At 42.5% G+C, this 19,231-nt stretch overlaps 1 non-coding gene across 1 annotated transcript; it reads right to left on the bottom strand.

Annotated features, from left to right (window-relative positions):
- Positions 1–369: 369 nt before the first annotated feature.
- Positions 370–444, bottom strand: Trnas-cga. Its single transcript has one exon. It is a non-coding gene; the product is annotated as a tRNA-Ser (tRNA).
- Positions 445–19,231: the final 18,787 nt, after the last annotated feature.

Here is a 19,231-nt window from a genome sequence, read left to right as displayed (position 1 = left end):
ACCCCTGTATTTGAATTCGTATGCCTGTACCAGTTTCTTTGGCGCTTCAATGTACAATCTAATTATTGACGGAAATGGCATGCAAAATGCTTCCCACGGTACAACAACAGGAGATGCTTGAGTAACGCAGCGGATTACCAATTGTAGGACATATTTTTGTTTACGAGAGGGTTCAGCTCAGTATAGCTCTCCATATGTACAGTGAGTAACAACTCCAATAATATTATTAATCAGGCACACAAAGTTTATTCTTGAGTTCTTTTATATTTGCGCAACAGAGCGTGCCAATCGAAACTTCGTGAGCAGCAAAGGCGTTGGTCAGAGGAGCAAGTAAATTACACATGAAACTTCCTGGAAGATTAAAACTGTGTGCCGGACCGAGACTCGAACTCGGGACCTTTGCCTTTCGAGGGCAAGTGCTCTACCAGCTGAGCTACCCAAGCACGACTCACGCCCCGTCCTCACAGCCTTAATTGCGTCAGTACCTCGTCTCCTACCTTCCAAACTTCGCAGAAGCTCTCCTGCATACCTTGCAGAACTAGCACTCCTGGAAGAAAGGATATTGGAGACATGCCTTAGCATCAGCCTAGGGGATGTTTCCAGAATGAAATTTTCACTCCGCAGTGGAGTGTCCCCTGATATGAATTATTTCACATACCCATCGCTTTTTTGCTTACTCTGTCCACAGCCGCGTCTAGCTCCAGCTTTCAGTTGCCAGAAATCGCTAAAACTAGGAATTATTCGATCAAACAGCGTATTTATTTCAACCCTTTTTCCTAACGTTGTAATTCTACAACATCGTATCGAAAAATGGGCTACAACATCACTGCTGAGCGAGTCGAGCAGACGGCAGCTGTGGTATCCAATGGTACTGTTACTATGCAAACCTTAACACGCGGTAGACGTCATTTCGGTGGTAGTCGTTTATTTGCGATGCTAGTTGGACAAAATGACGCTTTTCAAATAACAATGTGAGTACACGCGGGTACTAACTGTCCTGGAAATTTGCTGTTTCTACTACTGCTTCTGAACGCGTACTGTATATTTCCACTTGTGGCTTCACGGTGAGCAGTGTGATCCGTCGAACCGTGACGCAGTAAAATTATCAGAACTGGTGCCTGGGAAAGAATTTACCGCTGAGTAATCCTTCATAATTTTACACTCTCACAAGCAGTTCTTTCCGTCACGGTAATAACATTACACTCCAATTGTTTTTACTCCGCCGGCCCCTTGTAATCTTGTGGCACTGGTGTGTAGTAATGGGTAGTACTCCGTTACTGCGTTAACAAATAACTGAAGAGTGGAAGTCGACATTATTAATTTCGTTGAAGTTATTAAACTTACTTTCTCTGATCATTTCTTCGGGTTTCTTCTCCGTATCTCATACCGTACGAATTTTTGTTCGGTGGAACATCCTTAAGTTTCTGCCTTTATTGTACCACATCACTTACCAATTAGCCGAACGGGGTAGCCGCGCGGTCTGAGGCACTTCGTCACGGTCCGCACGGGTCCCCTCGTCTGTGGTTGGAGTCCTCCCTCGGGCATGGGTGTGTGTGTTGTCCTTAGCGTAAGATAGTTCAAGTTAGATTAAGTAGTGTGTAAGCTTAGGGACCTATGACCTCAGCAGTTTGGTCCCATAAGATCTTACCACAAATTTACAATTTATTTTTACTTAACAATTAATTCCGGTGTATCACTGCTTATGCATCCATCATCTTTAATTCTCATAATCAGTAGGACGAGATTACTTTTGCAGTTTTGGATGGTGTTATAACATTGTTTTACTGGGAATTACAGAAATTTTCTGTGGTGTCACCGCCAGACACCACACTTGCTAGGTGGTAGCTTTTAAATCGGCCGCGGTCCCGTAGTATACGTCGGACCTGCGTGTCGCCACTGTCAGTGATTGCAGACCGAGCGCCGCCACACGGCAGGTCTAGAGAGACGTTCTAGCACTCGCCCCAGTTGTACAGCCGACTTTGCTAGGAAAGATTCACTAACAATTACGCTCTCAGTTGCCGAGACGATAGTTAGCATAGCCTTCAGCTACGTCAATTGCTACGACCTAGCAAGGCGCCATAGCATTTGATATTATTTTATATTGTGGTTATAACATGTACAGTCAAGAGAGATGTTCTACAATTGTGGATTAAAGTTAAGTATTACATCAACTACGTACTTAATTTGCTACTATTAATTCCTTTAACTGTTCCAGACCTCACACCAATCTGCGCGAGCTTAACGCGTGCCTTTCGGCTTCCTCTCATTGTGATTTGGCTGTCTTGCCAAGTCACAACATTTTCCTTCCACAAAGCACCCAGCCAGTGCCAAATTTTCTCCAACCTAGAAAGCGATCACTAGTGTTACCTGTTCTTGTAGTTAATTATTGATAGGTTGGCCGCGTCATTTAATTTTTAACGGGACCGATAATTGTGGCTTGCCAGTAGTGACTATTTTCGGACTGTTTACTCTATTTTACGCGATATTCCTCATCATACATTAGATTGCCTCGGCATGATCCCTTCACGGTACATTTTCAGGTTTTTAGCTCGGCTGACTGTTTCGATTAGATGTAACTCCATCCTTCCTTTATTCCTTCAGCCCGAAAACATAAACTTATGCCTTTCCCGTAAGAAAATGAAAGAAGGCAGATAGGCCTAATGCTTTCACGACGTAAATGATATATCTCGATTACTAATCAAAGTTACGTGCTCACTTTTTAAGTCAGAGCACTTTAGTTGGGGCTCGTCGTTGTTAAATTCTCTGTTACGAGGGTGTGCTGGAAAGTAATGTCCCCGAATTTTTCAAATGTAAACTGATAAGGCTTTTTAAATAAAACAAATTTTATTATTATTCTACATTTTTTTCTTCAAGTCTCCATATTTATTTCTCAAGATAGTCACACTGGCGACGATCACATTTCTCGCAAAGGGAGACCAGTTTCTTCAGACCATCACTGCAGAATGTCTGACTTTGTTGACGCTGCAAGAAACCTCACCTCTGCTTGCACCGATTTATCACTACCAAAGTAAAGTCCTTAAACGTTTTGGAAACGGATGAAATAGGATGGGGCCACGTCGAGGCTGTATGGAGGATGATTGATGACTGAACCCAAGGGGTCAGATTTTTGTAGATACGCAACAGTCGTGTGTAATTTGGAATTGTCATGCTGAAGGACTGGGAATAACTCTTCCAGTTCGAAACACGATTGCGGCAAGCTCTTCCTCACGGGCAGACATAGTTACATTACACACCTCTACCTGGACGCTGCAGTGACGATACCTCTAGCGGCAGAGGATTGCAAATATCTCGAAATGAGGAATGACAGTGTAGAATTTTAACAACGTTTGTTTTATTTAAAGAGCTTGAACTGTTTTCACATAAAAAATTCAGAGGCATTACTTTTCAGCACTTCCTCGTACATAGTTTAATTTTTAAACTGTCGTCGACGCTTTATGGCATTATCTGTGGCATGATGTCCACTATAACAGGGTCATAGAACAAAAGAGATATTTGTTGTGTATCAATGAGATCCCACGATTTCGTCGAACAGTGGCTCTTCTCCTTAGTCAATCTGTGAACTTTTCTGGTCCAGCTTTCTCGATCACATCGATAATTACGTTTACACATTTAAAAACACTGTTCTCTTGTCTTACAGACTCAGAAATGGATGTATAAATTACGTTCACTGAAATTAAATTGGCACGTTAGTTGCGAACTTTTGTGCCCCTGCGTGAGGTGTGAATCTGTGGGCAACTGAAAGAGAGACGTGGCGTGTGGTTCCTATAAGCAACAGTGTAAATCCATTACAAATTATTATTAAATATTAAAAGTGCAATAAGCTGGCATAAAAATTAAGGAATTTAGTCAGTGCTTCAGACAATAAGAACGACATTGTTTTGAACGCATCAGACAGTCTGTCCCCAAGCTTTCGTATTTATTTAACACCTCTTCAAAACAGTAGTTTCGGCTGCTGAAGTACTTATTTCGATTTATCGGAGATCAATCTTCTCTAGAGGATTTCAGTGAGGTATATTCTACTATTAATTGGGATTGAATGGATGCGATTCATAACATATAAATAATACGTACTGTGTGTACAAGCGCAGCAGAAACGAAAATCAAATATAAAACAAGTAAAAACGAAGTGTATGTTTATCATATAGATCAGAAAATTTCAACTAAGCTGATGATGACGTTAGGGATCACTGGTAAAGGACACTACCAGAAAATACTTGCTGTTACATGAATGTAGAGCGGTTCTAGGCGCTACAGTCTGGATCCGCGCTGCCGCTGCGGTCACAGGTTCGAATCCTGCCTCGGGCATGGATGTGTGTGATGTCTTTAGGTTAGTTAGGTTTACGTAGTTCTAAGTTCTAGGGGACTGACGACCTTAGATGTTAAGTCCCATAGTGCTCAGAGCCATTTGAACCATTTGAACACGAATGTAAGAAATTTATTGTATTTCTTTGCAATGCCATATTCTAAGTAAGACGTTTTGCTTCTAAAACTTGTGCATAGTCACATCAGTATCTGCCACAATAATGAATCTAATTTTATCTATATTTCGCAGCTTCAAACGTGACTATTGAATACACTGTAGGTACGAATTAAAAAATGCCTTGAGTCACAACTATGTGTTTTATTCAGTACACGTTGCATTTCGGATCTTGTGGGTCCATCATCAGGTGTAATTCCTCTTAATACATGATTTATTTTCTCTCTCATACGAGAGAGGTCGTGTGCTGAATAAAACAGGTAAAATTGTGACTGAAGTCCTTTTTTATTTCGTACTTCCAGTGTACAAATTAAATGTTTCAGCTAGCAGAATTATCTCATCATTTATGGTTTTGCAGTTAAACTGCACAAGAAATGTTTTCTTCATCAGCTATTTGTGTGATTGTGTGGGTTTACATTCAAGAGAAGCAGACAACGAAAGAAATTAAAAAACAGATCAGAAAAGGCTGTCTGTTCGAAAGTGCTTCAGTTTCCTGCCACTATGGTTATTTTATTGAGAGTACTGGGCATGTTTGTTGGAGAGAAAAGCTTTACGTTTTTCTCACTGGCAGGCTGTGCTCCTGGTATGTTCTCTAGTTACTGTTTGTCAGCATAAGGTAGTCAGTGAATCTCCATTGTAGGACAAAACCTCCCCAGACAGTTAAGCAGTTTTGTTGAAGCGAAGCCGTGGCCTGCTCGATGCCTTTTATTGGGGAGAGTCAGCACCTGTCTTTAATGAGGGCAGAGACTGGCGTTCTATCAGAGAATATTTGAGCAAGACATTTTTGGCTTTTCTGCACAAACATCAAAGTATGGGACGCGGTGGGGCCACCCAACCAGCGTGAGGATGTCGGTTGGTACATGCTGTCGAAGGAGTTGCTACTGCCACTGTGCGTGGTGCTAAGAGGCTGACCAATCGATGGGACGCTCCTCTACGTCATTGCCAATCTCTTGTTTGCTAATGTGAAACATCCCCTTAGGAAAATTTATTTTTTACTGTGCTGGAAAACCTCTACGTTATTTGATTGTCAAACAGCTGAGCAGAACCGAACGTACTCAGACATTTCGCTCTTTACTTATTCTGATCAACAATAAAGTGACATACAATATTTTTAACGCAACGCAACCTGACTTTCAATAATCCCTACAAAAGAATGGCCCTGACTAACAATAACCTATACCTTTCATGAATCGCTTACCTCACAAATATCTTCGTTACTCTAACTACTGTAATGCAGCGGTGGCCAATACTGCCAGCTAAATAGAAGATTCTAACTACTGAAGGCACTAACTACTGATAGGCATAGTTAGCAAATGAAAGATTTTGATAAGGAACAAACAATGTATTTACCTAAATAATGTTCAAAAGTCATCATATATATATATATCAGTTCAGGATATCCAGTATTACAAATTTGCTCTTCCTGATGGACACACGTCCAGATCGTCCGCTATCAAAATTCTGCCATCACTCTCACCACATCCACCACTGCTGGCGCCTCACCTCCAACTGCGCAACGCTACTCGCTGTTCACATCCAGCTGCCCAACACTACAATAGCGAATATTCCAACTACGCCAACCAGCCACAGACTGCACACAGCACAGCCAGTGATGTTCATACAGAGCGCTACGTGACGTTACCAACATAAAAACTTAAACACCCTACTTACAAATGTGCTTCTTTTACGCCAGGAGTGGGAACTTTCTGCTACGTTCTCTGTTTTTTCGTGATGTAAGCGATATTCTGATCAGTCATACAGGAAACAGCACTGAGTCTTCCCTCCACAGACAATTTTTTGAAATTGAACAGCTAAGGGTTTAGAACTAACATTCTGGGCGATTTGTCTCCCGAACATCATATGGTGCTCTTTGGGGCACCTAAACTGATAAGGGGGAAATGTAAGTGTCGCAAACAGGCGTGTCAAATTGATAGTCCTGAAACAATCGGTGCACTGATGTTTTGCATTTGAACAAATATGGGAAGAGGTTCCGTAGCGTTGTTTGGGGAGCCGTCCCAGTATTCGCCTTGGTGGCCTAGGAAAAACTTTGACAACATATATCGCCGTCCGGAGTGGCCGTGCGGTTCTAAGCGCTACAATATGGAACCGCGTAACCGCTACGGTCGCAGGTTCGAATCCTGCCTCGGGCATGGATGTGTGTGATGTCCTTAGGTTAGTTAGGTTTAAGTAGCTCTAAGTTTTAGGGGACTGATGACCACAGCAGTTAAGTCCCATAGTGCTCAGAGCCATTTGAACCATTTGACAACATATATCAGAATGCCGACAGATGAATTAACATCGCACCCGTCCAAATACAATTCTAATGCGTTAACCTCTGTAGTAAGAAAAAAGGTAGAGCCATTTGCATTTGGGTGGAGGGGGGGGGGGGGGGGGGGAACGTGTTAACACCGGAACGACCAAAAAGGAGTTTCGCGTCTGAGGATGTCACATTTGTCACACAAAGGGCTTCTGGCGGACTTGCCACTTGTTTGGCGCATCCATCCATCCGTCGCCAGGGGCGGCCGCGATAAACAGGTATTTAAGTGCCATATAAATAAGCCTCAGGCTCAGCAGCCGGAGGGTCCGCCGTCAGTTAAGTACCGTGGTAATTCTTTAAGTCTGCCGTAATCCAGCTCGCATCGTTATAGCTTTTATTGCCCGCGAAACAACACTCAACGGCCGGCGTTATTGTGGTAAGTGCAGAGTTCTTTACTGCCCGGCCAAACTTAACTGCCCCCCGCGCTTAGGCTGCGCCGCCGGACGCCGCTTCACAGCATTTCGGAGCCGCCGGCGTAGATTTACACCTGCTCCGTGCTTCGCGTGTCGTTCTTGTTATAACAAGATACCTTTATTTGTCTCTCGCTCCAGTGCTTCTGTAGACCGCAAAGATGACCAACTCGCAGTTTTGTTTTACTAGAAGAATGAAATGTGTTGCTCTCAGTTCATACCTGGAGAAATTTGTCAGTGTCTCGTTAGCAATAAGCTAGTAGTACAGTACGACGCAACTCTTCAAAAAATTCATTGTTTTCGAGAGCTAATGAATACAATATATTTGCAGAGTTCGGAAACATTCAATGGTAAAAACAATATGGTAGCTGAAAGCGAAGCCTAAAGGTCTTGTGATAGCGCGGTGACGGGTTCGACTCTCACCAGCAGCAACTCTTTTCGACTTTCATTTATAAATTACATATCTATCATCAAATGAAGATGTTAATTATCATATACCGAATCGTAATTTTTTTACTAAACTGACACCTTTTATATTTTTAGCCACTAATATCGTGAAAATAAATTAAAATTAGATACAGACATGGGAAACGTCTTATTGTTAAATGAAAAAAAAAAATACTTCAGCAACACTGATCAATCTCTAAAAATAAAAAAGTAATTTTATTGTGCCAGATTTTAATATATTACGAATACTCGCATTTTCATGGAATTAATGATTAAAAATTTTAAAAAAATATTTAAATACAAGAGTAAATATTTGTTAATCAACATTTACAGTTTATAATGAAAATAGAATTTATAAACTAAAGTAAAAAGTTAAAAAAGAACTCCCAAACAGCGATTAAGGTTGTGCATCAACCATATAATATTTCAGAACAAATGAAAATTTGTTCCAGACTGCAACTCGAACCCGGATTTCCTGCTTGTCGCGTGTGGTTGCCGTAACCACTTTGGCTACTCGAGCACACTTCGAGAAGTGGCCCAAATCTCCATTTGTCCTGGTGTCTGAGAGTAAATACCAATTTTCGAGCCACTGCAGGCTCGTCAACAGATGGAAATGTTACAGAAACCTTATATTCTGGACAAGTGCAGCTTGGCGCTACGGTTCTTGTGGCTATACTTCGTCGTGGTACCCATGACAATTTATTTCGATGTTGTACAATTTGTCAGAACTTTTCGTGGCTACCGCAAGGCCATGCAATCACTACGACCCTAGCTTCTAGCTGCACATTGTTCGGAATGTAATGTTCCTGTAACATTTTCGACTGTTGATGAGTCTCTAGTGGCTCTAAAAGTAGATAATAGTACAATAAACGATGTAAGGTTCAAGAAGGGACTGCTCGCATATTATACATACAAAAGCTACCAATTTAAATTACAGTTGCAGTTCGTCATCCGTAATGGATATGATGAAGTTCACTGTTACTAGCTTTCCCTGGTGCGGATATGGTACATTCGATGGTCTACGGCAATGGCAATCCTAGATAAACGATATAGCAGAGGAAGGAGGAGGGGGGGGGGGGGGGAAATACATCACTAACGAAATCGGTGATCAGTGCATTTTTAAGGAGCACTTTTGAAAAATCAATGAAGATGACCGACTTTCGTTAAATAGTATGTACTATAGCCCTCACATGAGCGTCAGAACCACAAAGTCAATGTATTGGCCATTCGTACTGAACGTAGAGGTAAAATGAACAGTAAGAAAAGACACACAGCAGTTCAAATCTGGGACTCCTATTACTGATGTTTTCTGATGCGAACACCTCTCCTTCAGCTATGGCATTATTCGGCTTATCAAGTATCGCTACGAATAGTTTCGCTCTATATTTTTTTCCAGTTTCTTTAGGTGTGTGTGTGTGTGTGTGTGTGTGTGTGTGTGTGTGTGTGTGTGTGTGTGTGTGTGTGTGTCTGCGTCTGTGTCTGTATGTCCTCGGAACCAGAGAAGACGTCGCCCACCCTTGGACGTATGACGTCATTCGAAACCACATTTAAAATAGGCTCCGAGTCAATCATCTCGTTAACGCAGGGTCAAGCCACTTGACCTCCCACATGTTTCTGCTGCGACTAACGTGATTCGAATACGAACTCGTCACTGCATTAACCTCGACCTGCTGTGGACAAACCGGACTGTGGCAATAGCAACTTCGAACCTTTTTTATGCTCAGAAATAATGTTAATTGCCAGGTTTTTCTAGAGAATCCGTTTTAGAGCCCTTTATTTTCACTTCAGTTGGTAAGAAGTTTATGGGGTGACAGACCGTAAATCAGGTTATCTAAATAGAGCGAAAGAGCAACACAGACGACCATTTTATGCACGTGAACGTACATAAAGGAGAGAAAACACGTTCAAGGGGAAGGAAGGGGGGGGGGGAGCATTAGGAAGAGAGGTTTAGAGGAGGTGAAGGAGAAGAGAATTCAATGTTATTTGCCACACGATTTTCTCCTGTACTGAACGTCTTTCAGTTTCGTAGTTATCTTCTGTTATCAGTATTATGCGATGTTGCTCTGTCTGGATGTCTGCACAAATGTCGACTGGTGTTAGTGGACCACGTGATTCTCTGTGAATGTGATATATTTATATATTGTTGTAGCACTTGGTGTCTGGTTACGCTTTTTTTAAATTTTTGATCAATTTGCTTCACATATGTCACCTTTTTTCTTAGCAAGTTAACAGCATGCTGTTCTAAATTAGTGCCCTCATCAGAAACGTTTGCCTCCTTTGTTGAAAAATATCAGCTTTAAATGCCATTGGAATCCTTATTCTCTTTTAATGTTGGCAATACTATAGAGAACAATATTAATGCAGTGTGTTCGATCTATGACTATTAATGTTTGTCAGGGTGTACTCTTTGAATACGTTTTTAAAGATTGTTTTTGTCTGCTGTGGTTTCCTATTCACCGTTAGGTGTTGTGATAAACTTTTAATATAAGATCTTTCAATTGAGTTTTTGTAGCTTACTTTATCTATAGCGTCTCAAATCTAGACGTTGCCGATTTCTAATAGTGTTTAGGTAACTGGTGTATTTGCCATTGTGTAGCAGCGTTCTACTTATTCTGTGTAACATGTTGCCAAAATTTGCGTGACTATATGTAAGTAACTTCAGATCTTAACGTTTACTTACATTGTGTAAACCACAATTGAACATCATTTGAATTTGCAGCTCCTTGTGTTGACCGTGTTTGCAGTTAAAATTGTAGGATGTGAGGACCGCCAGTTATGCAAAACACCATTTTTTTCTTAGTAACCAAACATGTTTCAGCACCACTGTGCCATCATCAGTAATGTTCACATTACAGAATAAATAAAACGGAAACCCAATTATGATGGCACAGTGGTGCTGAAACATGTTGGGGTACTGAGAGAAAACGGTGTTTCGCATATCTGGTGGACCTCACATCCCACATCTGAACAGCAAACGTTGTTTGTTATTGCATAAGTATTGTTTACCATCTCATTCGTTGACTGATAGATGCTATAGAAGAGGCCAGTCATCTGCTCTGCTGCTTATTAAAACTGTAATACCAGGAAGACAGCAAAATAACGAAAATTTTACTTATTTGAAGTACACAGTACAGTAGAAAGAATGTATTCCAAATTTGTAGGTCTTTTGGGGTTTACATCGATCAAATTCGCAACATCCTTGCTTCAGTCGTAACACAGGCTCCCGTCAGATCACCAAAGTTACGCGCTGTCGGGCTTGGCTAGCACTTGGATGGGTGACCGTCCTCGTCCGCCAGGCGCTGTTGGCGCGAACTCTGCCCTGGTGAGGCCAACTGAGGAGCTCCTGGACTGAAAAATGGTGGCTCCAGTCACGAAAACTAGCAACGACCGGGAGAGCGATGTGCTGACCACGTGCCCCTCCATATCCACACCCAATGACGGCCTTTGTTTTCCCTTTTTTTTGCCTCAGAATTTAATGCGCAGAGCCGCCATTTCTGGCAGAAACCACTGCTCCAACGCGGTTCTGCATCGAGTCAAACTGCGCTTGGACAATAGCTACGAGTAAATTATTCTGTGATGTTTCAACTATTTGCCAGAGTTCAATAGTAGTTGCTGGCGAGTGGTGTAGCAGCAGACCCTCGGCAATCCATGAGCATGTGTTTTCAGTGGGTGAGATAAATGCAGTCTCTGCTCGCCGTGGTCACAGCGGAACACCCTCAGTGTCGAGGTAAGTCGGTATAGCAAAGCCAGCACGAAACCTTGCTCCATCTTTTCGAAAGATAACTTCATGGAGACCCCGATAGCAGGGCACAGCTACCTGCTAACCATAAGTGGTTGGGTGGATTACCCAGTGACACCCCACACCCAACTGCTATGTGCTGGATCCTTACGAAAATGAGGAATGCAATCTGGTATCATCCGTACTCCTCGGAGCCTGTACACACGGATGCGTCGAGCCTGATGGATTACCCAGAACCACCAGAAATGACGATGTGATGTCATTCCTGTGACCAGTGTCGTCGGTCGCACGAGTGTTTCCGTGCCTCTCTCTGTTGCAGCGTGAAGCCGGCCGTAGTGGCCAAGCGGTTCTAGGCGCTACAGTCTGGAACCGCGTGACCGCTACGGTCGCAGGTTCGAATCCTGCCTCGGGCAAGGATGTGTGTGATGTCCTTAGGTTAGTTAGGTTTAAGTAGTTCTAAGTTCTAGGGGACTGATGACCTCAGCAGTTAAGTCCCATAGTGCTCAGAGCCATTTGAACCATTTTTGCAGCGTGAAGGGAAACCACAACAATGGTCGCCATTGTTGACAGTCATCGGTACCCCAGACGTTGTTACTCTGCGCGTTTGGACACTTGCCATTACGTAAACAACCTCATTTCACGAAAAATGGTGCATAATGCGACTGTACGACCCTGCACGGGAGATTCTAACAATATTTCTGTCCCCTCTGGCGCTAGTCGGGTGTGGACGTTGAGATCCTGTTTGTCACCGAGTCCAGTTCGTCAGAAAGCATCAATTCCACATTCGGATGGCAGTCGTGGGACCGCGGCAAAGTGAGCTACAATGTTGCGGGACAGTGAACTAGGGATAGGAGAACCAGATACCGGTATTTGACTTCTGAATAACCGTTATTTTTCGGTATTTGTTTGGTTTCCGCCGTAACAGTTTTTTTTCATTTTTTACTAATAATCGGCTCAAAAACCGGGATATCAATTTGTCACAGCGGCGATACTAAGATTTTTGGCTTTTAAATAAAACTTTTTTTAAAAAAAAGCAAGTGATGTTTGTTCATAAAATTTCCATTGCTTTGAGATACTGGATTGGTATAGAAATTGGGAAAACGTATCAGCACTATTTTAATGACAACGTCTACGATTAGGAACTAGCAACAAGCACTTCAGTGTCGGTATAGCATCGTAGAGACAATAATGTGCCTGTTGTCGTGTGGCGTGTAGGACTGCCAGGTCGCACGAGATATAGCCGGACTTGAGGTTACGTTTAGCCGGAGGTTTTGCCCTAACAGCCGGTATACTTATTTTAAATTGAAATAATCAGTTGGGTACTTTCAGTCGTTTATTAATGATCTGTATAGTCAGTTGTTTGCGAGACCAGTCATAGACGGGGTTAAACTAAGGAAAATCACTAAACATCCTTATAATATCGCAGTTGTAATAGCAACTAAGTGCTCAGTCTTGTTAAGTGCTGTCTACTTCCCAAGATAATCTTATGTCAAACTAAAAGTTCTTTACTAAGCAAATAAATAATTTTAAGTTCTTCTGGGACAGAAAGTGAAAAGAAATTCAATATCATTCATTTCAATTAGACTTATAAACAAATAACAGAAAAATGCAGTTCAGTATCAATATTTTTCGTTTGTCCGCACTTTATCAAGAACATTGTTTTTCCTTGAAATTATTTCGTGGAACTCTTGGCAGGATAATATTAAGTTATACAACAATAGAAACATCTTTGTCATTGTGCCAGTTTGCAATTTATTGCATTTCTTCGTACATAGGGCGTTCATAAAACAGGGCACTCATTCTACGCTGGCGTTATTACTTGGAAATACAAAGTAATATTGTGTCCATTTCAGTAATTTCGAATGAAATGCCTTATTATGCACCTGCAACATGTTGAGGCGGGCCTGGTTGGCATCGGATGATCTGCACGTTATATTGCGCCTCGCTCGCTCTGCACGTAGCGTGGTTGTGACATTATGTGTTAGGATCATTCGGCCTACAAAGAAAAACATTAGGCACAGAGATAGAACTTAAATTGGTTGGTATATCCTCATATCCTTCTGTTATATCTCCCTACTTCTCCCCGTGCTACTGCTTACGACATCTGCTTGGAACGAGCCGTAGCTGTGCGGTCTCCACTTCATCGCTAATAAGCCTAACAAAAGTCGTATATATATGGTCGAACACGACCGTAGAAAGTTAGACATGACCGGCTAAAGACGGACTCCTGGTAAACGTAAAGGCATGGCCTATTAGACGGGACGCAATTACGTGCAGTGTGCAGGATTTGCCCCCACCTGGTCTGTTCCGGTAGTTTCTCGCTGTCGTCCTCGGGCATAAGTTGTATTGCAGAACGATAACATCCCTAGTTTGTGGAATTATTTACAAAGTGCGGTAGCAATGACGTACAACGATCCATTTCATTTAATAGGTTAAAAATATGACGAGGCACAAAAAAATTGCGACGGACAAAACATCCACTATGTTCACTCAAAGAGAAGGAAAGTTTGATTGATAGTCTATAATTTTATTGACGAACTATAAATTTAGGATAACAATTGCACCCTTATTTATGCGTTTGCTTCGCGGTGAAAAATTCATAACATCCAAAGTGATGATGCGGGGAAGTTATCGACTTCTGACTTTTCACTCTCGCTGTCGTCACGCCAGGCTCCTTCAACTTCGCACTCTTTGCTGGAGACAGAGGAAGGAGAGATCGGTGTTTAACGTCTCAGCCGGCCGCGGTGGTCTAGCGGTTCTAGGCGCTCAGTCCGGAACCGCGCGACTGCTACGGTCGCAGGTTCGAATCCTGCCTCGGGCATGGATGTGTGTGATGTCCTTAGGTTAGTTAGGTTTAAGTAGTTCTAGGTTCTAGGGGACTGATGACCACAGATGTTAAGTCCCATAGTGCTCAGAGCCATTTGAACCATTGTTTTTAACGTCTCATCGACAACGGAGTCATTAGAGACGGAGTACAAACTGGGATTAGGGAAGGATGGGGAAGGAAATCGGCCTTGCCCTTTCAGAGGAACCATCCCAGGATTTGCCTGAACCGATTTAGGGAAATCACGGATAGCCTAAAACAGGATGGCCGGACGCCGTTTTAAACCGTCGTCCCCCCGAATGTGAGTCCAGTGTGCTAACCGCTGTTACACTTCGCTCGGTTTTGCTCGAGATGATGAGACCTATTGTACCGCAGCTTCAGCCTCACATTGATCATGATCTATTCATTCATGTTAAGTAGAATTTCCACCTTTGCTCTAAATATATGAAGATGGTATCTGTTCTTTGAGACGGATGTAAGCAGGAGAACCAGGGTTCGAGTCCCGGACGGGGCACACATTTTCAACTGTTCAAATGGTTCAAATGGCTCTGAACACTATGGGACTTAACGTCTGAGGTCATCAGTCCCCTAGAACTTAGAGATACTTAAACCTAACTAACCTAAGAACAACACACACATCCATGCCCGAGTTTTCAACTGTCCCCGTTCATATTTATCAACGCCTGTAAGCAGCTAAAGGTCTGGATTTAATTGTAATTTCATTGTTCGAGAGTTGCAAGATCACCAATGGTATACCATCTACATATAGATACCATATTCATATAGATAAGGCTTACCGGTCAATGATCTTCCTCAATGCGGATGCACTCACATTGCCCGAACTCTTACCGGAATCGGTAGACTGACTGCAGCGAGTAATGAGTATGTTGGGCAGGGGCACTACAAATGTAGTGTGTCGACAGTAAGTTGAGAATGTGGGTGTCACAGGGAGCGTGCCAGAGATACGTCCCTGCAGTCGCACTATCCTCTGTGTCCAGTGGCTGGGTCGGGGATTTTCTCTGCCCGGGGACTGGGTGTTTGTGTTGCCCTCATCATTTCATCTTCATCATCATTTGTCACTGTGTCTAGATTCGACTGTGAAAAAAAAATTGGACTGTTTAGAAAATTGGGACTTCGTACGGGCGCTGATGACCGGGCAGTTGAGCATCACACAAACCAAAACAATTATCTGTATCCTCGGCGGCTCAGACGGATAGAGAGTCTGCCATGTAAGCATGAAATCCCGGGTTCGAGTCCCGGTTGGGGCACACATTTTCAACTGTCCCCGTTGATATTTATCAGTGCCTGTAAGCAGATGAAGGTCTGGATTTCATTGCAATTTCATTTTCTCTCAATCTATGTTTGTTGCGGGAAGTAATAGCAATAAGAAACAAAAAAAATCAGTTATATCGAAAATCGGTTATTTTGAGCGGGTTTAACAGTCAGATCAAATTAGAGACGAAAAGATCCGGTGGATCCCAGAATCGGATGTTTAAGCGATAATCGTCATCCCTACGATTGACCACAGTGTCGGTAGCCACGATCTTGCCGTAGGCAAATTCCGTCACTTCGTAGTTGACGTTTCTTCTTCTTACGGAAGACATACCACGCACTTCCCGCAGTCACTCTAGGCGCAAATGCGTTTCTCCCTACTTTGTTCGGTTGCGGTGGAGCAGTAATAATTTGCATATTCACACAGTATGCCAATTTGACCTTTTCTGCATACCACTTTTGTCTTGTAGCAATTGTAATTATCGCATTGTTTTACCATTAATGTAATTCGGAAATTTATCCGTTGTATTAGTTTTTTCTAAGAACACACATTCGCGCATCACTAACCTTCTTTTGATTCCTACCGTCACCTGCATTTTTTTGGCCGTCGGGTACTCCTAGCCCTGGACACGCAGCGGGAAGTGGCGAGATGGCACCTGAGGGGTGGCCTCCTCATAGAAAGCAGCCCCACTCCGCCGCCAGTCGTCGATGGGGTTTCGCTTCACTTCATTTCCTTTCTGTCCATCAAACACTGGTGGGGGCCTCACAACTGCCCTGCCACAGCGGCGCCCTCACGCTGCTGGTTCGCACAGCTCGCTACAGAGGGCGCACTCTCCCGTGAAGACCGCAAATGTCTTTATAGCGCAGCCCAGCATACTGGCTGCAGAGACGCCGTTACGCGAATCGTTTTCATTTAAGCAAGAAAATATGTAAGACCAGTGGAAATTAAGAAAGAAAGAAAGATTCAACATCTGTCGATCATCTTTTAATAGGAAACTACTTATATGACGTATGGGGGCACACTGAAATGTAATACCTTCGGTTTTTTTTAATGAAAACTCTTAAAGATTTTTTAAAAATAATACCAATGTTATTAACCTTCTCCATCTTTATTTCTCATGTCTAGATATTTATTTCTCAGCGTAGTCACCGGGGTGACGAATTTTTATTTCTTAACGTAGTCACACTGGGGGGTGAACACATTTATCCCAACGAGAGACCAATTTTTCGATGCCGTCACTGTAGAACGTTTGACTTTGCTGACGGGCCCACAACCTCACCTCTGCTTGCACCTCTTCATCACTATCAAAGTGAAGTTCTCGAAAGTGTTCTTTAACTTCTGGAAATAGATGAAAAAGTCCAATGGGGCCAAGTCGGGATTGTATGGAGAAGATTGATGACAGTGAACCCAAAAAGAAATGGTTTAAATGCCTCTTTAAGTGCTATGGGACTTAAAATCTGACGCCATCAGTCCCGTAGACCTAGAACTACTTAAACCTAACCAACCTAAGTACATTACACACATCCATGCCCGACGCAGGATTCGAACCTGCGACCGTAGCAGCAGCGCGTTTCCGGACTGAAGCTCCTAGAACCCCTCGGTCACAGCGGCCGGCCAATGAACCCAAGGCGGAACGCAACGCTCTTGTGTGGTCTGGCATTGTTATGCTGAAGGATAGAATGCTCCACGTGTGGACGAACTCTTCGAATTCGAAACTCGATTACAGCACGCTGTATCTCACACACCGACATAGTTACGTTACACACAGCCACGGTACACGCTACAATTCGGAGCCTTCTAGCGACAACCTGCTGCAAATATGTAGACATAAAGAGTAAAGATGTAGAATGTTAATAACGTTTCTGTTATGAAACTTTCTTGCGAGATTAAGACTGTGAGCCGTGCGGAGACTCCAACTCGGGACCTTTGCCCTTCGCGGGCAAGTGCTCTACTTTTTTTTTTGGTTTGGGCTGACGTCCGCAGGACATCCGTTGAAGTTGATCTTTGATTCCTTACCTCAGTTTTGGTAATTACACAGAGCACGCAGCCCTCTGACCGAACACCATCTGAGCTACCCAAAGACGACTCACTCCCCGTCCTCACATCTTTACTTCCACCACTATCTCATCTCCTACCTTCCAAACTTTATAGAAGCTCTCCTGCGAACCTTGCAGAACTAGCACTCCTGGAAGAAAGGATACTGCGGAGACATGGCTTAGCCACAGCCTGGGAGATGTTTGCAGAATGAGATTTCACTCTGCAGCGGAGTGTGCGCTGATATGAGACATTCCTGGCAGATTAAAACTGTGTGCCGGACCGATACTTGAACTCGGGACCTTTGACGTTCGGGCAAGTGCTTTATCAACTGAGTTCTAGTGCTAGGTCTGTAAGGAGAGCTTCTGTGAAGTTTGGAAGGTAGGAGACGAGGTACTGGCGGAAGTAAAGCTGTGAGGACGGGGCGTGAGTCGTGCTTGGGTAGCTCAGATTTTCTGGCACGGTAGCTCAGCGTGTTCGGTCAGAGAGTTGGTTAGCCTCTGTAATAAAAAAACTGAGTGGAAGGATCACTTGTACGCGAAAGGCAAAGGTCCCGAGTTCGAGTCTCGGCCAGGCAAACGGTTTTAATTTGCCAGGAAAGTTTCATAACAGCGCACACTCCGCTGTAGGGTGAAAATGTCATTTAAAAAGCCTTAAGAATTTCCACATAAGAGTTTCTGAGGCATTACTTTCCAGAATGCTCTCCTAAAATGTGTTAAAAAAAAACAACAGCAAAATGACCCTCATGGAAATACTCAATTTCCTTTTCCCATTTTGTTAAATTAAGTTTTAGTTACAGATACCAAGTTACAATTGTAAATTTAGCTTTACTTTTCATCAGTTGGTAAATGTATTTCCACTCAAAAACTTTTTTCCTTTTCTTAATTTAATGTAACTAATTCTGCGTGATACAGAAAATTAATACTTTCCTAAACACCCTACACATCATCAATTTTGTATCTTTTTATCTTCTGTATAAGTAATATCTGTATAAATCTGACACCATTTTATCTGTGTTTACGACATCCAGTTTTCACCTTTCGATGCCCAAGAATCTGAAAGCCATGCGAGACCAAATAAATATAACCTTACAAAATATGTGTTATTTAATATTATTAAGACCACTGTTTTAATGGGAGAGGTGTGGAGAACAACGTAATACCACTATCTGCTCTGTAGCTCGACTATTACAGTAGTTACTGAGCTTTTTACAAAAAAATCGACATTTCAAAACGTACACATAAAATAGAAGTGACATTAACAGCAATAAATATTTTGTGACCCCATATACCACGGTTCTAAATGGTTTCCATGTCTCTTCACCACCTATTATTACACGAAAAAGTTAAAATTAAAACGTCCGATACACGAGTGAACAAACAATATCTTAAAGATAATTAACAACAGCTTCCGAAGAGCTACGTTTGTCATGACATCCGTAAGTCATTTAATGTTTTTCATTTAAACGTAAAACAATTTCATTCTGCCAGTCACTCTTATTATTTTATTGTTCTATTACATTACGCTTGTTGAAAAGTAAGTATCATAATTAAATGTGGGTCATCGTATTAAATAAAAATATATAGTAAGTATGAATATAGTCTACAGCAGGATTTAAATAATTAACTCTAAAGACGTTTCTTAGTATCTCACAAATTAATACGGGCCTCAAGGGCTAATTTCAACCCA

This window comes from Schistocerca americana, chromosome 7 (genome assembly GCF_021461395.2).
Source record: "Schistocerca americana isolate TAMUIC-IGC-003095 chromosome 7, iqSchAmer2.1, whole genome shotgun sequence".
In the NCBI taxonomy this organism is placed as follows: domain Eukaryota; kingdom Metazoa; phylum Arthropoda; class Insecta; order Orthoptera; family Acrididae; genus Schistocerca; species Schistocerca americana.
Note: the sequence above shows the minus strand (reverse complement) of the source record. Positions and strands in the feature narration are given on the sequence as shown.